This window comes from Camelus dromedarius, chromosome 16, assembly GCF_036321535.1.
Source record: "Camelus dromedarius isolate mCamDro1 chromosome 16, mCamDro1.pat, whole genome shotgun sequence".
In the NCBI taxonomy this organism is placed as follows: domain Eukaryota; kingdom Metazoa; phylum Chordata; class Mammalia; order Artiodactyla; family Camelidae; genus Camelus; species Camelus dromedarius.
In genome coordinates, this window is record NC_087451.1 from 29,834,844 (window position 1) to 29,846,377 (window position 11,534).

An 11,534-nucleotide genomic window follows, 5' to 3' on the forward strand; every position below is an offset into this window, starting at 1 on the left:
GAGCGGAAATTACTTTTCTTTGTTGTCTAGAACTGTTGAGAAGTCCTGGGAGACATATTTTAGGGTTGGCCAGTGAAACAGGATTCTGAGAGGGATCACAGCCACCACCCCTCTCCACCTATGGAGATATTCCAAAAGAGGTCCTGTGACCTTTCAGGGACATTGCCAGGGCCTTGAGCTGAACTCTTCTCCAGCAGCCCCTGGGTACCACCCACTTTGCTAAGTGTCCGGGTGTACACACTCCAGCCTGGATACTGCCCACTGTGCTAAGTGTTGGGGTGTACGCACACCAGGAGGGCCCTGGACCATCCCTGAGTAATGAGTGATCCTGAGGTCCCTTCCAGCTGAGGTGCTTGTAATTTTTATGGGTAGCACCAAACCAATGAAAGAGTGTATGCATCTAGGAGTGGCTAGAAAAGTGGCACTTTATTTTTCTAAATTAAAAATTGTGGAGTTCCCCATCTTCAGGTGTGGGACTGCTTTCTACGTTCCACAAAGGGCACTCAATTTTACCAGCGGGAGGGGACTGGTCCGCCCAGTGCAGGCAAATAAAACACGTAGGGAATAGTCTAGAAACGTGAATTTAAGAGGTGCAGGAATCAAGGTCACCAAAATCCTGAAATGTTGGGAGATGAGCTACCTCCGTTTGAAACTTGATCCGGGTAAATTCGGAGGACAAATAAAAGGAAGTATAAAGGTAGTGAATTCATGGCATTCAGGGTTCAGACAGCAGAAATGATGAATTAAAGTGCTCTCGTCTTGGCCAAGGAGCGGGCCCTCCTGATCAGTCTGGGGCGGGCCTGACCTGAGAGGCTGACGTCAGCGAGGCCCACCCTGCCCTACAGCGGCCAGACACGACCTTGGGCCTTTGTGGACAGCCTGGTTCCAGGCTGTGTCCCCCAGGTCTGTGCTGCCCTTGCGAAATCCGAAACCTGCTAGGCTCCTGGAGGCGGTCGGGGCGGGCCCTCGGGCTGGGGGCGTGGTCCGAGGCGGGGGCCTCTGGCCCGGGGGCGGGGCCTGCGCTGCGCGCGTGCGCAGGGGCGAGCTGGAGGGCGGCCGCGTGCAGGGGTAGGGGTGCACGCGCGGGCGGGGGCGGGGCCTCAGGCAGGGGGGTGGGGCTGGTGTTGCGCGTGCGCAGGCGCGGGCTGAGGGTCGGACCAGGCCCGGGCGTGCGTGTGTGTGTGTGTGCGCGCGCGCGCGCGGGCGGGCGGCGGGCGGGGCGCCCCGCGGGAGGCGAGGGGCGGGCGGCGAGCACGGGGTCGGGGGCGGGGCTCCAAGCCGGGCCGGGAGAGCTGGGCCAGGAGCGGCGGGCCCAGGGACAAGCGGCGGCTCCGGCGCGCAGCCCGGCGCCGGCACCGGCACCATGGACGAGGACGACAGCTACGGTCAGTAAAGCCAGAGACCGGCCGGCGGACGCCCCCTCCCTCTCTTCCTCCCTTCTCCGGCCCGGCGCCCGGCCGCGCCTCTGGCGGCTGGCGTTTCCCGGGGACGGTGGGGCCGGACGCGAGCCCAGGGCGGCCGGGCCGGGCGGGGGCCTCCGCAGGGCAGGGGTCGCCGGGGGCCCGGAGGCTGAGGGGCGCTGAGGAACGTGGCGTCGCAGAGTCCGGGTCTCCGGGGCAGGCACATGGGGTCGCCGGGCTCGGGTGTCCGGGGCGGGGGTCGCAGGACCTGGGTCTCTGGGCCTGGGTGTCCGGAGCGGGGATCTTCGGGCCGAGGTGTGGAGGCGGGGTCTCCAGACTCGGGTCTCTGGGGCGGGGGTCTTGGGGCGGAGGGTCTCCGGGCCGGGGATCTCTGGGGCGAGGGTCACCGGGCCGAGGATGTCGGGCAGGAGTTGACGTCCGGGGTCTTGGGGCGGGGGTCTCGGGGCCCCGGTTCCGGGGCGGAGGTCCCCGGGGTCTCGGGCGGGGTCGCTGGCCGCTGTCTTACACAGGCCGGGCCGCCCCGCAGCCCTGCAGCGGGCCCCCGCCAGGGCTCGAGTTCCCCCGCGGCGTTCTCCGTAGTTTCCGGCCCTTTCGGTGTTCGCAAGTTGTGTGCCCCGGTCCGTGTCTTTGTTCAGAAACGAAGATGAGAACACACAGGCAGCGAACCCGAAGTGGCACAGGCTTCGACTCGAGGGTGCGGTCGGGGGTCAGGACCCAGGCCACCGGCCACCGTCCACCCCGAGACCGGGTTTAACGATTGCTGGCTGCCAGCGAAGCCCGAGGGGCGCGGAAAAAACCCAAGTTTGCTTTCTCATCTGTGCACAGAGACGCGGCATAGTAATCACACCGCACCGGCAGCGAAAACTTGACAAAACTGCGAGTTTCCAAGTTCTCCTCCAGCTAACCTTATCCTGAAAACTGTTGGCCATCGGGGCAGGCATCCCTTTCTCAAATAGCTTAGGATTGCAGGGGTTGTAGAAGGTTATGTGAAACCCTTTAGTTAATTTATTCAGCATTTTAGTCGTGAGAAATTCAGGCGAGAATGACAAATAGGACAAGTGGTGAACTTTTGTGGTTTGGTAGCAGAGTACAGATTCGGTGGAGTTTGAAATGCTTATGGGGCTAAGTGGAACCAGATCCCGGCTTATTGACTAAGGGACATAGGCAGTGTTTATTTCTTAAATTCTGAGAGAGCAAGCGTTGCCTTGGGGAATGTTAAAATGTAAAAGGTGAAGCACGTTGTTATGGTTTTCTGTTTATTTACCAGTAAGTCGCTGAGGAACTGCCAACCCTTGAAAAGGTGGGTTTCTGACCCACAGCCCTGAGCAGCAGGCAGGGCAAGGGCCTCTCGGGGCCTAAAGTCCAGAGCATGTGAGGTATGGATGCCCGTCAGATGTCCTCCTGTTACCTTCCAAGTAAAAAGCAGTGTGTGTTTTCCTTCTGTGATCGAAAAAAAAAAAAAATCACCCACTGGCTGGTCCCAAAGGGTTCTGGGCCCCTCCAGTTTTGTCTCTTCCTGCTCACCCAGGAGGAGCCTTCTCCAGCTTTGCCTGCTGCTGTTTTCAGATGCTGGTGTCCTGCCCAGCTTCCTTTGTGCCCTCTGCTGGTGTTCTTACCCCTGGGCGAGGCAGGAAGCTGTTGGTCTGGTTACTTTTAACACAGTGACTGCTTTGCCAGCAGGCGTGATGTGAACTTGTACTCGGACGGGGTGAATGGAAGTGCCGGGCATATTTGTTTCCTATTGTGGCCAATTAGCACAAAGCTGGGGGCTCAAAACACCGTTAAGTTTATTACCTTACAGTTCTGGAGGTCCAAGGTCCAGATTTGGTCTCCCTGGACTAAAGGTGTCGGCAAGGCTGCGTTCCTTTCTGGAGGTCCTAGGGGACCATCCGTTTCTTTGCCTTTTCCAGCTTCTAGAGGCTCCCACGTTCCTTGGCTGGTGGCTACCTTCCATCTTAAAAGCCAGCAGGTAGCATGTTATTTCTCTCTGACCCCCTGCCTCTTCTAATTAGGGCCCTGTGATTACATTGGACCCATCTGGGTAAGGATAAGGATCAGCGACCTTAATTCCGCAATGGTAATCCCCCTTTTGCCACGTAGGGTAACGAAGTCACAACCCAGGTTCTGGGGGATTGGGACATGAACATCTCTTGGGGGCCGCTACTCTGCTGACCACACATAGAGATGAGAAAGAAGTTATTCCTCTCTTTCTCTTTATACACTTTTAAAAAATTCTATTCTTTCAATTCTGGAGGAACCAAAAAGGTTGAATTTAAAGAGATTACCCACCTATAGGGTTTACCACATAAAAAGTACCTCATAGGTCAAGATGATCAGACCAAGAGTAAGGTTCCCAGTTCTTTAAGGTTTGCCTCAGTCTCCAGAACTGTCCATCTCCCAGGTTTTACAGAGAATTTACTTTGAAAGACAAGACAGCTGTTGAGATTCCACATTCCAAAAGGAGGTGTGTGCTGTAGACCCCTGGAGCACATAGATGCTGTTCCAGAGGTCCCTTCGGAACCTCTGCTGGTGGTTGGTTCAGGAGCTGGCCTAGGACACGATGCAGCTTTTCACGTTGTGTCTTGGGGGAAGTGGGTTATGGTTTGCCAGCTACCACTTTGGTGTAACAAAACTTTTGGAGCATAACTCATCTATAATACTCCGAAGAAAGAGAATGAGCCTTAGAGTTTCCTCTGTTCAGTTAAAGAGAATTTCAGAAACAAACCGGAAGGTCTTTCTGACCGCGTGCCCGGTGGTGTCCCGCGCACACCCCGTGACTGCACTGCGGAGTTCGGGAGCCCTTTCCCTCTGGGTCCCCGTAGTGCTGGCTTGTTTATCCGGAGGTCCTGCACTCCTAGACGGGGACAGTGTGGCTCAAACTGCACGTGTCGTGTGCTAGACTGTACTGTGAAGACCCGTGTGGGGGCGAGGGAAGGTCACACACAACTCATTTTTAAAGCTTGTTTCCCTTTGAAAAATGTGGAGTTAGTGATTTTCTAAAGCTTAATCGATAGTTTAAAGAAGATGTTCATAATGCTTGGTCTTCACGGCCCCCAGCTGCTTTCCAAACACCGTGAACTAATTGGGAGATGTTTTTCTTGGGTCACATTACCTTCTTATTAGATCAGTCTACTTCCTGGACGTCACAGTTCTCATTTGCAGAAGGAAGAGGTATTTTTGCCTTCATTGGTGCCCTGCCCAAGAGAGGGTTCGGTACTCTGTTCCTCCTGGGGACGTCTGAACTCTGAGCAGATGTTTTTAACCTGCGGTCTGCCTCTTAATGGGTGTCTGGGCCCCTCTGAAACTGTACGTGAAAGTTCTTGTGAATGTGCATTTCTGGAGAGTTCTTCGCTTTAATCGGGTTCCCAGACGGCTCTGACTCGAGGTGCTGCTGCCAGAGGTTGTGGGATGCTGACCGGCTGTGAGGTGGGGTTGGGAGGGCTTATCCGCTGTAACAGCACAACGTTTGTGGTGATGGACGACACGTCCCGACTCTTACAGAATAGTCGGATTCCTGAGCAGGGGTTCTTGGGCTCCTTGAAGTCCCGGTGCCATTCACGGCCTTTACTTCTCGAATCCAGACCGCACTCCTCTCAGCTTTTTATCAGCTTCAGGCGTAGCCCCTTTCTGCAGCGCGAGGGAGAAGAGGCCTTTAAGAAACAAGCCTCTCTTGGGAGAGCGGGGGTGTGGATCTTAACCAGGCACACCTGCTGTCCTGGGAAGACGCAGTGAGGTGGGGGCCGCGGTGCGGTGGGTGCCGCTGCAGGGGGTGCGTGGGAGCCTGCTGCGCCCCGGGAGGGATCTGCTGCTCCGTCTCTGTGTCTCCAGAGCAAGCATGGGGCCTGGTCCCCGGTAGAGGCAGCCCAGCAACTGTCAAGGGGATAATGGATTGAACCAGGGCCCATGGGGCAAAAGTTAACATTCATTGAGCTTGAATTTTTGTCTTCAACCCTCCATCCCAAAGAGAAACTAGAATACTTTCTGCACATGCTTGACCATATGCCAAACCAATTTTCTTCGTTTTTCTATGATATTGATGACTTTCATTGTTCCCAAATGTGGTTCCACACTTAGTGATTTGTTATTTATTGAAAAGAATACAATTATACAGAGTCAGGGCTTTCTTAGAAAATCTGGAACACAAGGTTACCATAATTACACATTTTGTGGTCTTTAAGGTAGATTTCCAGGGGTGACATTAACATGTCAGAGGATATAAACATTTTTAGAAGTCTTCTTGCATCGTGCCAATTTGCTTTCCAAAAGGGCTGTGTCAATCTACCCTGTTCTTAGCGATGTATGGGGGTACTTGTTCCAGTATCACTGCAAATGTGCCACTGGTGAGGATTAGCATTTGAAAGCTGTTTTTTTTTTTTTTTTAAGTAACTTAATGGTTACAAAATGGTACCTCATTATATCTGTTGATCACTAGTTAGATTGGAAAAAATTTCTTTTGCAAATTTGTGTATTATGACCTGGCTGTTCACATAGGATGATGTTTATTTAACTGAGATTAACTCCTTTTTTAAGGCCTCTATTAAATCAACTGACTTATGTTTTTCTCACAGATACTGTAAGCATGGGGAAAGGAGACATTCATTCTGACTGAGTTTGGGTCAGATTTTGACCGTTTGTAGCAGTTGCTTATTTACCTTTCCTTAGGTTTTCTCTTGAAGATTGAAGAATCTCTCAAACCCATGTGTTGTCTTCTGGCCAAATGGAGAAACTGTCTGGTTATAATGCATGGGATGTTAGGATTCCTTCCTGCTCCTTCCTAAATGCCTGCCTCATGTGTTAGTCAAAAGTCTTGCCAAATAGAATTTTTCTCGTATCTCTCATGCATTCAGGTTCAGGTAGTTCTACAGTAAGAACTGGAAGGAGAGTGCCCTCTCCTTCCAAGTGTGAGAACAAACATATAGGTCACTGGCGGGGGAGAAGGGAGGGGGCATGCGCGCGCATGCGTGCCGGTGAGGCCGAGGTTGGAAAGCTTGAGCCTGAGAGCTGTGTGGCCGGCGGCCGAGTCTCCTCTCCTCTAGGCCTCTCCGCCCGCTCCCTGCTCACCCTCCAAGGTGGAAGTCCCAGACAGTGGACTCCCAAAGAAGAGCGCTCTGCCCGAACCTGTCCAGTTGCTCCGTTGCCACACGGCCTCTTGATTGTCTCTCTAATTATCGCTGCTTAGTTTCAGTTGCAGTAATAGAGGCATGGAGGAGGTGGAAAATTATTTAGAAATGTTCGAGAAGCGAATCCCACATCCTCTGAAACTGCTGGTGATGATGTTTTGCTTCTCTCTTTGCACGGCCTGAAAAACTACAGAAATGCACAGAGGCTAAAGGCTGCCTAGGGGATTTTTGTTACTGTTCATCGTCCGAGGTGGGGCGACGCCCCGTCGCTCTGCTCTCGTGGTAGTGAGGTGGCTGTCAGCGGCTTCCTGGCTCCTGTGCTGCCCAGCTCCCTTAGCAAGGGCCAGCACACCACCTGCCTTATCCGAGTGCTTTCCAGGCTTTCCACTTTCCTTTTTTTTTGAGTCTTCAAGGTTTCTGTGTCAGAGGCAAGCCTTTGGCATCCTTGCAGTCTCTGTTGTGGTTACTGAAGTTGCGTGTGAATGGTGGAATCGGTTCAGTGCTATTAGAAAACTTTCTCCACCAGTAGTCCTGTCACAGGTTTGGTTTGTGTGAGCAGTTTGTAAAGGCTTATTCAGCCAACCAGCACCAGTGAGCGCCCCGCACCGCCAGCCGCTGTTGCTGCAGATGCCCCGAGCCTGGAAGCAGAGACGAGATGGACACAGAGGCCTGTGGAGGGGGTGTCAGAGTGCATGTGGCAGGTGTTCATGTTCACGGAAACTTCGGCCAACAGGAGAGCACTTCTACCTGGAGTCAGGTGGAACCAAATTGGGCAGAGGACAGTTCACGGAAGAGCTGGCACTTGAGCTGGACTTTGAAAGATGAGTTGGTGCTAACTAGGTGAAAATGGCAGAGAAATAGGCTTCAGGCCGGGAGAATGAGCAGAGGCCAAGCGGATGGGGTCAACGCCCCTCTGGGAGCTGCAGGTGGTTCTGTGTGCCTGGAGGGCGGGCCTGGGGCGGAGGCAGGGAGGGTCCTGGAGGCTTCTGCATGTTACCAAGGCCTTTCTCCTCTGGGCCACGAGGAGCCAGAGGGTGTCGGACTGGGGTGTTCCATGGTGATTATTTTGCCCTTTGGAAAGATTCCTCCGTCTGGTGTGGGCCAGCCGTCCAGGTGAGGCGGAGGCGGAGGCGGAGGCGGAGGTGGATGGCCTGAGTTGAGGCAGTAGGACGAGGAGTTGAGGGGAAACAACCACCACACTGGTTCAGGGCCTAAAATAATGAGGATTTGGTTGGCAGGGCTTGGGAGGGACAGAGCATCCGGGGAGACGTGGACCCAGGGTTTTGGATGAGTCACGGGGAGGCGGCTTGGAGAGTTTCTAGACTGAGTGTCGAGTTGAACTCAGGAGCTCAGGTTAGGACGCAATGAGTCCTTATAGACTGAGAGCCCTACAGACCGTCCCCTGGGAGAGGTCCGCATAGGCAGTGGGATTTGGAACTGGAACTCGAGCAATTGCGAGCACGTGAGTGGGCGTGGAACCAGGGAAGGGGTGATACGTACGACCTGGGGACGAGGTCTTGGGCACGTCACCAGCAAAGGGCCGGGCAGGGAGGCCCCACGGGGAGACTGCAGGCAACAGTGTAGGTTACTCTTCTAGGAAGCTAGCCTGAGCGGACAGAGAGGGCACAGAGCTAGAAGGCGCTGCAGAATGGAGTCTTTTGTTTTTAATTTGCAGATACTTCAGACCGTTTATAGACTCTTTATGTGCATTTTGAAAACTGTTCTGAACCAGTCTTGAATCAAGGTATTCATGGACCACGCGCTGTAGACCCCAAGTGTGTCGGGGCTCACGTTTCATTTTGTCTCTCTGGGCTTTTCTGCACAGCAGCTGCCCCACTGCATGTGTTCTGCCACGTTCTTAGCTTGTGTTACTTTCTCTCTGCTTCCCTGAAATACTGTTTCCAGCAGTCCTAGTGACTGAAATTTGGGTGCTGTGAGTTCTCGCTGTGCCCCTGCATTTTCTGCTGCCGGCTGGATGTTCCCCTGGGATTCTGTCTTCACCTGGAATCAGCGTGTCCTCAGCCTCTCTGTTCCTGTCTCCCCTCCAGGCTTCCCTCTTTTTTTTTTTTTTTTTTTTACTTTTGTCACCATTTACTTATCACCCTAATTATTCAGGCTTAAAAAAAGTTTGATTCCTTTCTCTTTCCTGCCTTCTAACCTGTTTTCTGTCCATCCGTCTGTCTCTTCAGCCTGTTTTCCATTGTCTTCTTTGTCAGGGCATTTGCTTGATGCTGGAATTACAAAGGATTTTAAGATTAAAGGCCCTGTTTTCAAGAGGCTGACAGTATAGGGGGGTTAACAGGTTGAAAAATGTCAGAAACAGATGAGAAAGGCTCTGACGGAGACGTAAACACCATGCCGGTGTTCAGCATGTTTTGGGTGGGGTGCGTGCCTGAGTAAGCCGCCTAGCTTTGGGATCAGATGAGGTGGGAGCCACGCTGAGCACGTGTTACCACGCCGCTTCACCGCTTGGGCCGCACTAAGTTCGCTGCTGCGTGTTTTCCGTAAGTTCTTACTTAGTCCTCCCAGAATCCTGGGTGGGAGAGACAGTGGCCAGGCCCACCTAGCAGGCGAGGAGATGGAGAGGAAGAGAGTTTTATTCATAAAAGGTGACCCGGCGGATGAGGGGGGAGCTGGCGCTGGGACCGGAGCGCTCAGGCCGCAGCGCCCACGGTCCGTCACTTCTGCCGTGCTCCATCACTTCGCACCCGTCTCTTCACTCCGGGTGCTTACGCTTTCATGTGCTTTCAGTGCTTTTATCCAGTTTCCGTCCTTCCCTGGAATTGGGAGTTCCACTTCTGTGAGTTCTGTGTCTTGAAATAGTGTGGATAGTTCTTGGTTAAAACTCACGTTGCAGGTTATTAAGCAGGTTTATGTTGAAAGAGCCCGTTGTTAGTTTCAGGGTCGAGGTTGGAGGAGCTTGTCGGATTCCTCAGGAGAGCCTGCTTCGTTCTGCTTAGTCTGTTGGGCTGCACTGGTTCCTCCCCAGGGCCTCTGGTGAGTGGGGCTGGTGTGGTGGCCTCAGAGCCATGCTGCCTGGTCTGTGAAGACTCCCTGGAGCCAGGGCCCACCTTGTGGTTGGGCAGCCGGAGTTTGTACGAGACACGCAGGTAACCAGGTGAGGGTTAACACAGGAGTCCTGCCTCTTGGAAGTCCGCGCCGATGTGGCCTCCCAGCTGCTTGCAGGGACCTCCAGTGTGGCTCCTCGCCCTTTCACCCTTACGGCGAGATAGAAAAGCCCACTGAGAGAGGAAATCTAGCAGCGAGACCAGAGAACGCTGGAGGCTTCGTGTTTCTTCAGGGGAAGGATGGCGTCTTCCAGCATCTCCCTGCCCCAGGCTCTGACTCTGCAGCCACACCTCTGGTCAGGAGGTGTCTGGGCAGTGCCTCCTCTGCCGTCAGTGCCCTGGTGGGGTGGCCGAGGACTCTGGTTCAGGACCTCTGCTGTGTCCGCAGCTCAGACACAGACTCGGGGACCCAGGTTCTGGAGGGCGCGTGCTGATTCATTATGGGGTTTGAAGGAGCTCTTAAATACAGGCTTCAGTCACTTGGCTGCTTTGGGCCTTGCACCTGCAAGGGGACACCAGTGTCCTCATTCTCCTGCACCTAGGTCTCACCTCCCGGGGACCGTGGCTCTTGCGTCAGGACAACACCAACAGCACCGCGGAGATGGAGCCGCTCCCGAGCGCCCGGGGCGGTGGTCTTGGGGTTGCAGCCCCTCCTGGGCACCCAAGTGGCCGCATTCCCCCACGGGCGGCTCTCCTCCTCCACGATGACTTTTATTGGCTGTGGAGGGGCGACTTCTTCAGCCTGTGCGCGGGGAGGGGCTCCCCGGCGTCTGCTGGTCCGGGGGAGGCCCCCACCGTCTGGGCACCTCTGCTGCCCCCACGCGGCACGCTCCCTGCTCGGATGCGGATGCAGCGCGTGCCCCGGCCAGCTCCTCCCTCCTCAGCCTTTGCTCAAATTCCCACTCTCCCGGGAGACTTACCCACTTCTCCCAATTAATTAAGCAGCTGCACTACGCACCCCTCCCCTTGCTGGTACCCCCTCAACCTCTGCTTGACTCCCACCCCCTCCCCAGGCACCCGTTGCCTGATACCAGTTATTACCTGTGGGGGGTCTTCTGAGGTCCCAGAAGGCAGGAATCTTCACGCTCCGTTATCAGAGACAACAGAATGCCTGAGGCTGGGCCCTGCATGGTGGACTCTCAGAGTTTGCTGAGCGGTTGAGGCCTTACTTCCTCCTGCCCATCTGTTTTTGATATGGAAACTAACATTTCTTTGAAATTGCTCCTGTCAACTTGCAGGTTGCCTTTGAAATTAGAATTTAGCGGTCTTACCTCACACATGTTATGTCCTGTTTCATTCTCCTGTTGTTCTGTGGCTTGGGGGGTCCTGGGTCTTGCTGCAGCTGGTTGTGGTGGTAGCCAGTTGGGACGTGCCTCGCTGCTGGCTTGCGGGAGGGCTGCGGGAATGCTTTCTGCGCATTCAGAGATTTCAGTACAAGGTTTAAAAAGGGATTTTCAGACAAAACACATGATTATTCTAGTCTTTTAAAAAATTTTTAATTCTTTTGAGGGAGGAGGTAATTAGGTTTATTTGTCTATTTTTTTTAATGGACGTACTGGGGAATAAACCCAGGACCTCATGCATGCTAAGCATGCAGTCTACCACTGAGCTATACCTTCCCCCCGAGTGTTTTTTTTAAATGATTATTCTATTCTTGCAAGATGAGTGTGGCATAGAAATTCTCTACGAGAACTAAAATAAGCAGCAGCAAGGTGACTTGTGGTGTGAGCCTACTTTATTCTCGGAAGTATGAAGGTATTGGACAAATGCGTTGTTTCTTGACAAGGATTAAAAATTGATAACTGACTTCTTACTGTGATTTTTAGAATGAGGAAAGCAACTGGACATCTTGGTAGGGTGCTGCTTTGACTTGGGTCTCTTCTGGACGTGCCCTCAGCACCACAGAGAGATAAGCAAGTGACTTC